This window comes from Macaca nemestrina, chromosome X, assembly GCF_043159975.1.
Source record: "Macaca nemestrina isolate mMacNem1 chromosome X, mMacNem.hap1, whole genome shotgun sequence".
NCBI classification, from domain to species: domain Eukaryota; kingdom Metazoa; phylum Chordata; class Mammalia; order Primates; family Cercopithecidae; genus Macaca; species Macaca nemestrina.
The window spans coordinates 62,994,684-63,007,109 of record NC_092145.1 but is presented as its reverse complement, the minus strand read 5'-3'; the positions used below and the strand labels follow the sequence as shown (position 1 = coordinate 63,007,109).

At 38.9% G+C, this 12,426-nt stretch overlaps 1 protein-coding gene and 1 long non-coding RNA gene across 6 annotated transcripts in view; one reads left to right on the top strand and one right to left on the bottom strand.

Annotated features, from left to right (window-relative positions):
• Nucleotides 1-2,483: 2,483 nt before the first annotated feature.
• LOC105487993 (uncharacterized) lies at nt 2,484-11,519 on the bottom strand. 2 transcript variants are annotated; one of them, XR_011618405.1, is made up of 3 exons: nt 10,568-11,193; nt 8,695-8,862; nt 2,484-5,399 (listed from the first exon to the last, which is right to left on the bottom strand). It is a non-coding gene; the product is annotated as an uncharacterized lncRNA (long non-coding RNA). The 2 variants fall into 2 exon arrangements; XR_011618404.1 differs by lacking the exon at nt 10,568-11,193 and adding an exon at nt 11,247-11,519 and having other exon boundaries at nt 2,485-5,399.
• A 16-nt stretch (nt 11,520-11,535) lies between these two features.
• Nucleotides 11,536-12,426, top strand: part of LOC105487992 (protocadherin 11 X-linked) — a 789,315-nt gene continuing 788,424 nt past the window's right edge. For 3 of the 4 annotated variants that reach the window (XM_011751645.2, XM_011751644.2, XM_011751643.2), the window contains exon 1: nt 11,536-11,832. The gene's annotated coding sequence lies outside the window, so the exon portion shown is untranslated. The remainder of the gene's footprint in view (nt 11,833-12,426) is intronic. The other variant, XM_011751641.2, reaches the window with a different exon arrangement.

Genomic DNA, 12,426 nt, shown 5'->3' with positions numbered 1-12,426 from the left:
CACATTACAATTAGAGTATAATGAGCAGTGAGGATCGCCAGAGATCACTTTCATTGCCATTTTGGTTTTGTCAGGATTTGGCTGGCTTCTTTTCCGCATCCTGTTTTATCTGCAGGGTCTTTGTGACCCATAATTTGTGCTGATCTCCTATCTCATCCTGTGACTAAGAATACGTAACCTCCTGAGAATTCAGCCCAGTAGGTTTCAGCCTTATTTTCCCCAGCCCCTATACAAGATGGATTTGGTCCGGTTCAAATGCCTCTGACACCTCTAAACACACACCCGCTTTACTTAAAAAAACTGACCCAAGAAAAAAATTCAAGATGTGATCACATTTTAACTAACAATCGCTTCGTTTTAACTAATAAATTTCAAGTTGCTTATTCTCTTATACAATTGTGAACATGTTTTAAATTGAAAAATACTACGTGCTGTATTGTAGTAAACATAAAAATAATTAAGAGATTCAGGGGATGTGAATCTAGACTTGCTGAAGTTTAATTACACTGTATTTTCATAAAGGAATCCCATTCACTTTAATTTTGTTTCTAAATTGTGATGTCCTTTTCTTTTCAGAGCACATTGTAAATAAGAGCACAGAACATCAGTTGGAATAGAGAAAACTGCAATTGCTTGCTATCTCTTGTCATTTAAAAATAACAAAAATGACAACTTGTCTGAAGAAAAGTTTTAAAATTTGACTAATGTTACTTTGTGTGAAATATAATATACTCAGCAGTTCAAAGTGAAAAAAAAAAAAAAACTAATCCAAGAGAGGATTGTCATCATAGAACTCAAAAGAATGATTGATTTGATAGTTTTCTATTTTATGTTCAATATAAAATTCCATTTTATTTGATTTGTCAGGAATCCCATATATCCTTTAAACATGACGGATGATTATCTGAGAATAAAAATGTTTATGAACAAAAGTCCAAAACTTGAACAAATTCAGTAATCTCTAAGTTGATAAAGGCCAGTCCTAGTTTACAGAGCTACATATGGTTATTGCATGCTTTCTGTAAATGAAAGGACTATAATCTCTTCCACAAGCGTATGGACGTTTTGTTTCTATTTTCCCTTTAGTCACTGATGTAGCTAAGAATCATACTACAGAAAGCTACAGAAACTATTAAATTTTTTCAGAATTAAAATTTGAAGTTATTTTGTAGGTCCAAATTAATCTACTCAGGAAGTCCCAAACTTATAACTTAAGTTCCATTTTTTAAAATTTTGTATTTCCTCTGTAAGAATAAAAGGCAGGTCTTTTGATATGGATAAATAGGGATGAATCCTGGTTTTTGGAACCTGAAACTTACACATGTTAACTGTCTTGAACAAAAAAGAATACAAAATTACCATACAAAATTTTGTATAAACAGAATATTTATTTCTAAAGAGAGGTTACAACAAATACCAAATTTATAGAAGCTGACAAATATGACAAACATTATAAAATCCAAGAAAATTCTATACTTTTAATAAGTTGCTTGACACATCTCTAGAATATTTTTCTTTTCCTATTTTAAGAACACCAGTGGATGCCTGCAAGTGTAAAGACTACCAAATCCTATATGGATTATGTTTTTTTCCTATACATACATATCTATGATACTTTTTCCCAACATTTTTGGGTGCCTATCATTGGATTGCTTCTTCATATGAAAATGATTTTGTAGTATCAGGCCTCAGAAGAGGCCAGTGTAAGTGAAGGGCCCTCAATCTTAAACTTCATTAGCTCCATGTTAAATCTGCCTCTATTTGTATCAGTTATTCAATCAATGCGTGGCTGTTCATAAGATATAAAATAAGAACAACACGCTGTTGCAAAATATGCATCACTATATATCTATATCAATATCTGTATCCATATCTATAAACATAGATGTGTATACAAATGATTATGTGAAAATAAATTTTGAACTGTATTTCAGGGTGCAATATATCCTCAGAGAGATTCAAATTGTGTGGTGGGAGTGAGAGGGAATATTTATTTTATGTAAATAAATTGAGGTTACCAATCCCTTTTACCCGCCTACTTCATTAAGCAGTGAAAGGGATAGTGACTTATACAATGCTGGGGTTGTACTTATCATTATATAACTCACTGTCTAGAACTAAAAACCAAACATGAAGTAGAAAATCTATTTAATGAATTAATATGGCTAAAAAGTGCCTGGGATGTAGAGTTCTTCAATAAGTATTTGTTTATGAATGAATAGATGAACTAACAAATGAGTGAATGGATAATACAGCTATATCCACCTCCCCTTTCTTTTGCTTCATTTTACCTCAATGACTGCTTTTGCTGTCTAATTTTTTGAGTGCTAAATTACATTGAAATATTTTTATCAGGTACTTCATAGCAGTTTTTATGTTATCTCATTTATGTTTCTAATAACAATTCTCAAGGTAATTTCATTTCTCAATACAACTGCTTAGCAGTTGTATTGAGATTGAAAGAATTTGAGTAACTTATCAAATGTTCTACAGCTAGAATGTCATAGAATCACAAGTTGAATCGAGGCTTTCTAGATTCTTAGGTAATGTACATCATAGCCATTTATTTTTCCTACATGTCATGCCGTAAAAACATAGTCAAAACAAAAGGAGCTTATTAAACTAAAATTGTGTTACATACACCACAAGTTCTAGGCAAAAAAGTAATATATTATGTCAAAAATAGTTACAATGAGAAGTCCTTGTGTCTGTGTTACAATGTACAGATTTATTCTTTTTATTTCCTTTCATTTTCATATCCATAAATTGCTCTTCGTTGTCTCAGTTCTGAAACTGGGTCTGGTCTGGTTTGAGCAGTAGAACGTCAAGGGATAACATGAATGTTAATAGAAAGAAATAGCTATATGCAGAGTGATCAACCTCATCATGATAGGCTGACAGGTTTGAAGAGCCAAGCACTTTTACAACTGCTAAGCAGTATTTTTCATACTACCTCAGAAAGGTTTCCTGGTTGAATAAACTTTTAACATGCCCCTGCTGGAGAGTCACAACACATACTTACGTATTAAAGAAACACAGGAAATCCTCTATACAATCCTGCACCACGCCTACCTCCCCAGCTCCAATTTGTTCCTCTGCTGCCCCCTAGAGGGCATTGGACAGAGTGCATACGCCATCACTGCCTTCTCTCCTAGTTTCTCTTTCTATTGCAGACTGCACTGCCTCAAGTCAGGTCTCCGGAGCTCAAAGTAAAGAGATTAGGAGTTTGGGAACAGGGTTTGAACACCAATTTGTGGTCTTTACATCATTTGCTAACTTCTAACACCCTTCTCTTCCTTAAAGAATTTTCAGAAAGGAAATCATCATGAAGGGATTAGGTGACTTCAATTTCTTTCTTCCCTATCATCTTCACTTCCACACCAGTCTCCAGATGAGCATTTTACCCCACTGGAGTACATGCAGAAAAGTTGAAAGAGATGTAGCAGGGTATAAATTTGAAAAGTTACAGTAGTGAAGTTGAAGGAAAAATAAAAGAAAATAATTTTAAAAGAAAAAAAGGATCCCTACTGCCTCTCCTCCTCAGGACCCTGAGTTTGCCTATTCCTTATGTCCCACCGTCCTCCTCCTTCTCCTCCTCTTCTCTGAGACCTAATCCACTTGGGGATAAAAGACTATCTTCCAGTTATCTAGGATTTATCCAAATCTAGTTTTTGGATCTAAATATGGTTTTGGAAGTGTGGGTGTTAAGTAATTCAGTCACACTCTTCAATAATAATAAATGTCATTGGAAGACATATCATTACATATTTTGATAAACTGCGAAAGTCTTACCAACACAGCCTACCCACCTCAGCATCTTCCATAGAATAAATGGTCCAAGGATATAACACATAAAATGAGAAGCTAGAGTCATATGTAATCTTATTTGTAGGACAGTGCTAAGCAGTTTGCCCTTTTGGAATCATGACCTTCAGCGAAGCAGGTAATATTTCCTTGACACTGAGCTGACAGCACCATGGAAAGGGACTGGTGGAAACTAAGCAGGGTGTCAGTGCTCCAACTATCAGAGCCTGAGCGCTGGTACTAGTAATGGGTACTACAGTGCCCCCAGATAACTGAATTAGACGACTGATTGTATGAACTAGACCACTAGGTTTGGACTTGGAGTAAAACTCAGATTTGGTCGATCCACTGCAAGAACACTGAACACTGGGTCTGAAAAAATATCGAATTCAAAAACCCATCAGTTGACAAAGTGAAGGTTTCTGAAGGATTCTTTATTATGACAGGATTAGGTTCAGCCTAAAGGATAGACTAGTGTGTCAAGCTCCAGCGACAGGGGTAGAGAAGGTGGAGGCTAATAATAACATTCACAGAGTTGGGAATCTAGGTCCAGTATTTTATTTTCATTACTCATTTTTCATTCATTTTTTTTTTCTTTAAAAGGAAAACCATTCTGTGCTCCAAACGCTTTCTCTTCACATTCTAGCCTGACAAAAAAGATAACCAGGATAGAATCAATAGTATGCCAAACTGCCTTTGTGGTTTCACTTCATTTAGAAGTTACTCAAGAAAGGACAATTACATTTAAAATCCAAGACATCTTTTTATTATATGAAAGTACAGTGACACACCATTTTCTACCCTATGTGAAATAAAATATAAAAGGAATAGTTGAGACCAGCTGCATTTTTGCAATAGAGAATAATCCTGGATTAGGATATTTTATTTAAAGGCAGAAACTGACATCCAGCTAAGCTTTAGTAATGACAAAATAAAAATTGTCAGCTAAGTTTTAGTAATGATGAAATAAAAATTGTTCAATCTCAAAGAAAAAACAAAAATCCTATGCTGATTCTCTAAACATATGTGTAATCATTTAAAATGGTATGTCTGCAGTAGTCCAGCCAATTAAAAATGGCTCAAAGCAGCCACTCATTAAATACTTTGTTGACTAAACCATAGGCACTGATTTTAAAAGGAAAAAAAGAACAGTTTTCCTATATGTTTCAATGAAATACACAGTATATTTGTTATCACATATCAGAAAATATAACTGATTTTACAAAGCATACAAAAGTTAAATCTACTTAGTTCACAGTCATATAATAGAAATAAAGAGGCTTAAAAAGTAAAGAAGGCTCAGAATAGTGTGGGATTAGTCCAGGATTCTTGAAAAATGTGTATTTGTATCAATCTCAATATATTGCTTTGGAAACATTATGTGGTTGGTTACATATGTGTGTGCATTTCCTAAATTTAAAGCAGTAGCTGATACCTATGTCCTGAAGAGATGGCCACATAGAAATGTTGATGGAATAGAAAAATTCATTCTCTTTGTTAATGAAAAAAAAGATTCTGCTTTTTTCAACAAACAAAGCTGTTGGAGTCCTTCACCTCACCATGCAACATCTGGATAACTCAAGCCAAAGCCTCTCCTAAAGAAACAAGAAAGATAGAGACTGTTAATAGCATTCTAATCATTCTGCTCTTTAAAAAAACAATAATTTTCCTCATTCACTTGCTGCCATCACAACACAGGCCAATAGCACGCAGATGAAAATCCTCGTCTGGTACAGTTTGCAGCTATTCATTTGCAGAAAAATAAGAGTACAGTAGGAGAAATGAATTCTTCAGGGGAAAATGGCAACCTTGAGAACAACCCCACATTTACAATAATTTATAATTTGTAATCATTTATAATCAGAGCTCAGTGCTTCAACAAATTTCAGCTATAAATATAAGCCTGTAATTGTCAGGTTCTTATGAAAGAAATTCAGCTATAGCTTTTATCCACTGCAATTGTGGATCTGTTTAAGGCTACTGGGGAAAAAAAAAATCTTATATATGAACTGACTACCAAACAGTTGTCGCACCGTTATTAATTACAGAGGTTGTTGAAGTAGTTAAGAATTCTTATCAAAATCTTTCCTCTATAGAAAGCCTTTCTTTTCCTCCCCTCCTTGGACTTTCAGTAAAGCTTTTCTCAGAGCAGGGAATGAGTTCAAACTGTTCCCAATTATTGGCCCAAGCACTATAGCACACTTCTAGTATTTTTTTTTTTTTGGTAGTGTTGTAAGGCCAGTCCCAAGTCTAAAAAACAAAAACCAAAAAAAACCTTGCAAGTCGTATACAGGAGGGAATGGAGAAATGTTACTTTCATTTCACAGATATGCCCTTTTCAAATATTCTTATCCATTATAGTGGTGGAGAGGAGGAAGTATGCAGAAAGATTTCATTCATCTATGTTTTCAGTAATAGTACCCTCTAGTGTCTCCAGCTGAGCTATGCATTTGGTTAGCTGCTAGGTAAAGCAGTTAAACTACCGACAGCATACGGCTCTGCAACTAGCAGACCTTCTCCCATTTCTCTATCTTTAGCTTCTGAAGAAATTCATTTGTCTTTTGTGTACCTGTATCAGTTTCAGCCTTATTATCACTTGTGATGTGAATGCCTGAACGCTAGAAATATCTACCAATTAAATGTAAAACTGCCTGTACAAATTATGATAGTAAAAATGCTTGGAATTGAGAAAGTACTTTTAACTTCTCAAATCATTTGCATATACACTATAATATTTGTAGGTCACAGTATTATCCCCTACCCGTATGACTGCACATGAATGTTTGCTGTTGCTTTTAAAGAGAGAAGCAGAATGATTTCACTTGGGAAAAAGAGAAATGAGTTCCTAACTAAGGCTTTTGCTTTAAGCAGTCTCTATCCCTTTGAGGTTTAAGTTATCTTTTAATTTTCCTTAACATCTTTATTTTTCATGTCTTGGAGAGTGACAACCTTTTAGCTTTATGTTAGACATTGTGCTGAGCATATTAGGTGAATTACCTTATTTAAATATCATTATAATATTTTGAGGTGGATAAGGTTATTATCCCCAATTTTAGATGAAGGAACTGTAGCTTTTTAGGACAGCTCTGTCCAAAAAAAATATGTAATACAAGCCACACATGTAATTTGAAATTTTCTAAAAATATTAAAAATACACAGTTGAAATTAATTTAATAATATATTTGTTGAACCAATGACTCAATATGTAACTGACATGCAATGATAATGTTATATTATGTTATATTATATCATATTATATTATATTATATCATATTATATTATATATTGAGACAGGATCTTGCTCTGTTGCCTAGGCTAGAGTAAAATGCCACAATCATAGCTCACTGCAGCCTTCGAGTCCTGGACCTAAGTAATGCTCCCATCTCAGCCACCTCAGTAGCAGGGACTACAGGTGTGCACTGCCACACCTGGTGAATTTTTTATTTTTAGTATAGATGAGGTCTCACTATGTTGCCCAAGCTGGTCTGGAACTCCTGAGCTCAAGCAATTCTCCTACCCTGGTCCTCCAAAGTGTTGGGATTACAGGCCTGAGCCATGGCACCTGGTCAATATATTTTACATATGTGTATGTATGCATGTGTGTGTGTATGTATGTGTGTTTATGTGATATACCTTCAAAATTGGGTGTATACTTTACACTTGAAGCATATGTCGACTAGGGCAAGCCACATTTGATGTGCTCAGTAGCATGTGGGTAGTGGCTATCTTATCAGACAATACAGGTCTAGAGATTAATTTCTTCACAGCCAGACAGCTAGAACATGGCAGAGCCAGAACTCCAAATTTGGTCAAAAACCAAAGTTTTTTTTCTTAACTACTGAGCATCACTCCCTCCTACTGAATGCAATTGTTGCTGATGGTTTAATATTAAACAGTAAAAATATCCTGGAGAATGTGTTTTATCCAGTCTTTCTGTTTCATTCCCACACACTAATCTACTTTCCCAATAGCAATGATGATTCATTGATTATAACATTTCTGTGCAATGTATAGTGCAATTTGTGATGTACAACACAAAAAAAGAATGGAATTCAGTATGAAATAACTTTTACATGATAAATACAAATTACTCTGTTGTCGTCTGTCTGCATGACCTGTACATTCTCTTTCTGAACAGAGACTATATGGAAAGACAGATCACGATGAGATGACAGATTGCTTGATAAGGGATGTTTCATGCAAGGGGAATTGAAATAACAATATTTGATTGGCTTCATCAATCTCATATCAAGGGTGATTTTGCCAGAGAAATGAAAATGTACATGAATAGGTGTTGCCAAGGCTCATCTCTCTGAGTCTTCTTTCACTAGGATTCTATGGCTGATCAATCCTTTTTTATATGGGCATGTTATTTCTTGGTTTTAATCAATTCTTACAGGCTTGAGAAACATCCTTACTCACTGATGTTTTTGAAAACTCTTCTTTGATCCATTATATAATCATAAAAGCTTTAGAGTTTTCCCCTCAGAGAATAGGCATACTTCCATGTTTGTGGGGTATATATTACCATAATTTCCCTTTTATGATCATAGCAGAACCCTGGTCTAGGTTCCTAATGGGAACACTGAAGGAAAAAAAATGCAATAAATATTACGGTTCCTTCCTGACACCTCATCCAAAAACCAGATTCCCACAGTGCCCTTTTTGCTTTTGAGGACTTCTGTTAGTCATAAAATTTTTGATGTAATGCACATTCTGAAAATGTGTCACTACACAATCTGAAGACTATATGCTGAGTGGCAGCACAATGGACTGGACGTAACATGGGTTGGAATTTCCATGTATTTTATAGCTATAATACCTTGGGCATTTTTACTGAGTCTCTGTTTTCTCATTTGTTAAGGAAAACATGAAGCTAATAATACCTACCTCACAGAATGGTTTGGAGGATTAATAGGACAATTTATAGAATGCAGATGGTACATAAAAAACATTCAGTAACGGGGAGTTCTTCTGCCTGTAGTCAGAAAAGGTTCTTCTTCCGTCCTTTTAGAGTTACAATGTCTAGAGCTTTTTGCCAGGTGCCTTTTGGTTATTCTGTTGCTCATTGGTGCCACCATCAGACAGAACACAGGAGAAAAGAAAATGGGGGACATTTTTCATTATTTTCAGATGTGGATTTCTGTCAGTCTTTTCAACAGACTCAATTTCTTAGGTAATTTTCTGGATTACTTAGTTCAACTAGTAGAGTCTCCTTGGTCTGTAAGTAATGTTTCTAATCTATACAGATCATTTTCTATTGGACTATACACCTAAAACTAAATGCCCTGCTCCATATTATATGTAGAAGAATTCAGATTAACTATAAAGTAACCATGTAGCTGAATTTATGAGTTATATACCCTGAATAGAAATCTAGAGTCTATTACTCTTTAGTGCCGTGGTCTTGTGCAAATCAATTGTCCTCTATGAACTTCAGTGTCAGGAATTGCAAAATGGAATAATAATATTAATCTCATAAGTCTGTCATGATCATAACTTTAAATACTTTAAACGGTGATGAAATAGTTATCTTCTCCTGCCTAGGGATTAAATGGAAATCTTCAGAAATCAATTAATTGGTATCTAATGTGGATGTTATGAATAATTATTAGTATTCTGAAAGCACTCCCATAGCATGCCTGTGCCACACTGTCCCTGGATCAATCAGTGATTTTATTTGCATTGAGTTCCTGCCATCTCCCATGACACAGTCTCATCCAGTAGTGCAATCCCCAAGAGTCAGAGCTGTAACCATTTAGCAGCTTCTGATTTCCCCTCTCAGACATTTCCTAGCTCCCAAGAAGAGTACAATGCATGTGCTGGATACTGTGAATAATGGAGGGACAGTTACAGGAGGAGCAAAATGTAATAGTGAAGTGTCTCCTCACACCTGTGCAAGTAAACATTTCTCTCATTTCATGCAGACCTGCATTGAGCTGCGGTGCTGATGTTTCTCCTAGTAGTATGGCTTTGGGTATAAAAATATGCAAAAAAGTGACGTGAGGGATATTTGAACCAAGGTTTTAACCTTTAAAATATCAGGAATTGGAAAGGAGGCAGTTAAGAAGATGGAGAAGGATGTAGTGGGAAAACAAGTCATAAAGATTTGCCTTTCAGTTAAAAAAAAAACTTTCCCTGAAGAAGCTATTAGAAAAAAAGCAACTTCTTATAATTCTGAAATTTTTTTCCTTTTTGGTGTTCTATCTCTATGCAGATGTCATCTCCTCTTCCATTCAGTAGACTAAAAAATAAAAAATGGATACTGGGTTCTTGGTGCTCTAAAACATTCTCTACTTTTTCTCCTTTTGTTTCAGGAAAAAGAGCCACCTCCTTTAAAAAAAAAATTGCACAACACCAGAAAGATAAGTTTTTCTACAAGATAAGCACGGAAAGTGGATTTTCCCCATAAAATCGTACACCTTTCTGGAGAGAGGAATTTAGAAAATTCACCTGGTTCATTCTCTGGCCCCTGGGTAAATTGAAGGAGTTGTTCCTTGACCAGCTGGGGTGGTTTTGATGTTGTTACTATTGGTTTTTTAATCACATGCCAGGAACGGGGGAATTGGCCCCACTTCCTTATACCCACGACCCTTCGAAGGCATATACCAGCCACATACGTCCTGGTAGCTTTAGTGGTCCTTGGGGACCTGGCACCCCAATGCCCACCCAGCCGTCGCCCACCAGGCAGCCAGAGCTCGCTGGTAAGAACCAGGCATGAGGCTCCGGGCTGGCTTCCTCCCTCTCTTGCACCCTTTCCTACCTTGGAAAAGCGCCGTCCACGCCCGCGACGCTGCCTGGTCTCTGGCAGCAATGCCACCTGACTCACTCCTGCTTGCTCTCTGGGGTAGCCAAATGCTAGGTCGCTAGAACTTCTCCTTCTCTCTCTCTCTCTCTCTCTCTCTCACACACACACACACACATACACACACACACACACACACACACACACACACACACACACACACACACCCCTTCGCTGCTGTCAGAGGATTAATCTGGAAAGGCGATCGAAGTACCAGATCCCGCTCACAGTTGAGTAAGATATATGCAGACAGCCTCTCAGCTCCAACTCTGACTTTGCCAGGCTCCTGCCCCTACTTCCCCTAGTCTGCCTTAAGTATCCTTTGTATGAGAAAATGGTGCTATAGGATGCTTGTTCTCTAGCTGGAGTCAGGGCAGCCCGCGGGATCACAAGAAAAACACACAAGAAAAATCAAACTTCTCTGAGAAAATGTGAATGAGTGAAACTTAAAGGGAAGCCTAAGAGAACAGCGAGCAGAGGACCGAGGAGAACACTGCATGCCCTGGGTTTTGCTCAGGAAAGCTAGCAGCCCGAAAGCGGCGCGTTTTCTCCAGCAGCGGGTCCCGCACGGGAGAGTGCCGCCAGCACGCATTCGGCCTCCTTCTCCAGGAGGCGAGCAGTAATTTCCTAAGCTTACCTCCATCTCTCCCCCGCCCTTCTTTCTGGTTTTCCGTCAGCGGGGAGGGGCCGCCCCCGGATGGATGGGGGATGTGAGGTGCAGGGAGTGGGGACCAGAGGGGGGTACTCAGCAGTTGGTGCTGCGCCATCCCTTCCCAGCAGGCGGCCCGGACACTGGTTCACTTCTCTCCCCACGCCTTCCCCTGGTTCACCCCCCTTCCTTCCCCTTTCTCCCCCTCTGTTAAGTCCCTCCCCCTCGCCATTCAAAAGGGCTGGCTCGGCACTGGCTCCTTGCAGTCGGCGAACTGTCCGGGCGGGAGGAGCCGTGAGCAGGAGCTGCACTCAGCTGCTCGCGCGGCAAAGCGGAAGGCAAGCCAAACAGAGTGCGCAGAGTGGCAGAGCCAGCGGCGATACAGGCAGTACAGGCAGCCCGGGCTGCCTGAATAGCCTCAGAAGCAACCTCAGCGACTCCGGCTGCTCTGCGGACTGCGAGCTGTGGCGGTAGAGCCCGCTACAGCAGTCGCAGTCTCCGTGGAGCGGGCGGAAGCCTTTTTTTCTCCTTTTCGTTTTACCTCTTCATTCTACTCTAAAGGGATCGTTAATAGGTAAGTAACCGGACTGGGTATCTGTACAGGGTGCTGCCAGGGAGGCGTGAGTTCCACACTTAGTGCGCGGACACTGCCCGCTGCCTGCCCCTGAGGTCTGAACTATGACAACCGGGTGGTTTTAAAGACGCTTCTGCTATTCTCCCTTCCCCCTTCTCTTCCCAGGAGGTAAGAGAAAGAGCAAACCCCGGAGGAGAGCGCAGGGAGAATATCTTTTTGGCACTGCCACCGCTGCGCTTGGTTACTTTGGGAAAACTCTCACTTTTGTCAGAAATGTGTCGGCGCATGAATTTCCCCGACATTGGCTGTGCAAAAAGGTCTCTCCCTTTAATGGGTGCAGCCAGCTTCAGTGAGGCTGAGGGAAACTCTAAGATTGGGGCGGGTGTTGACAAAAGAGCACGTTCCGGACTCCCGAGTCGCCCGGCAGAGCGATCGGAGCTGAGGGGCGATGCCTCTAGCCGAGAAACTGTCCCCGGCCTCGCTGCGCTCCTCTGGGGGCTCGGGTTTGGATCCCTGCCAGGCTGGCTCCAACCCTTCAGGGTACGACCCTTGGCGCAGAGCGGAGAGCCAGGAGAGCCAGGAGCGCACAGGGTT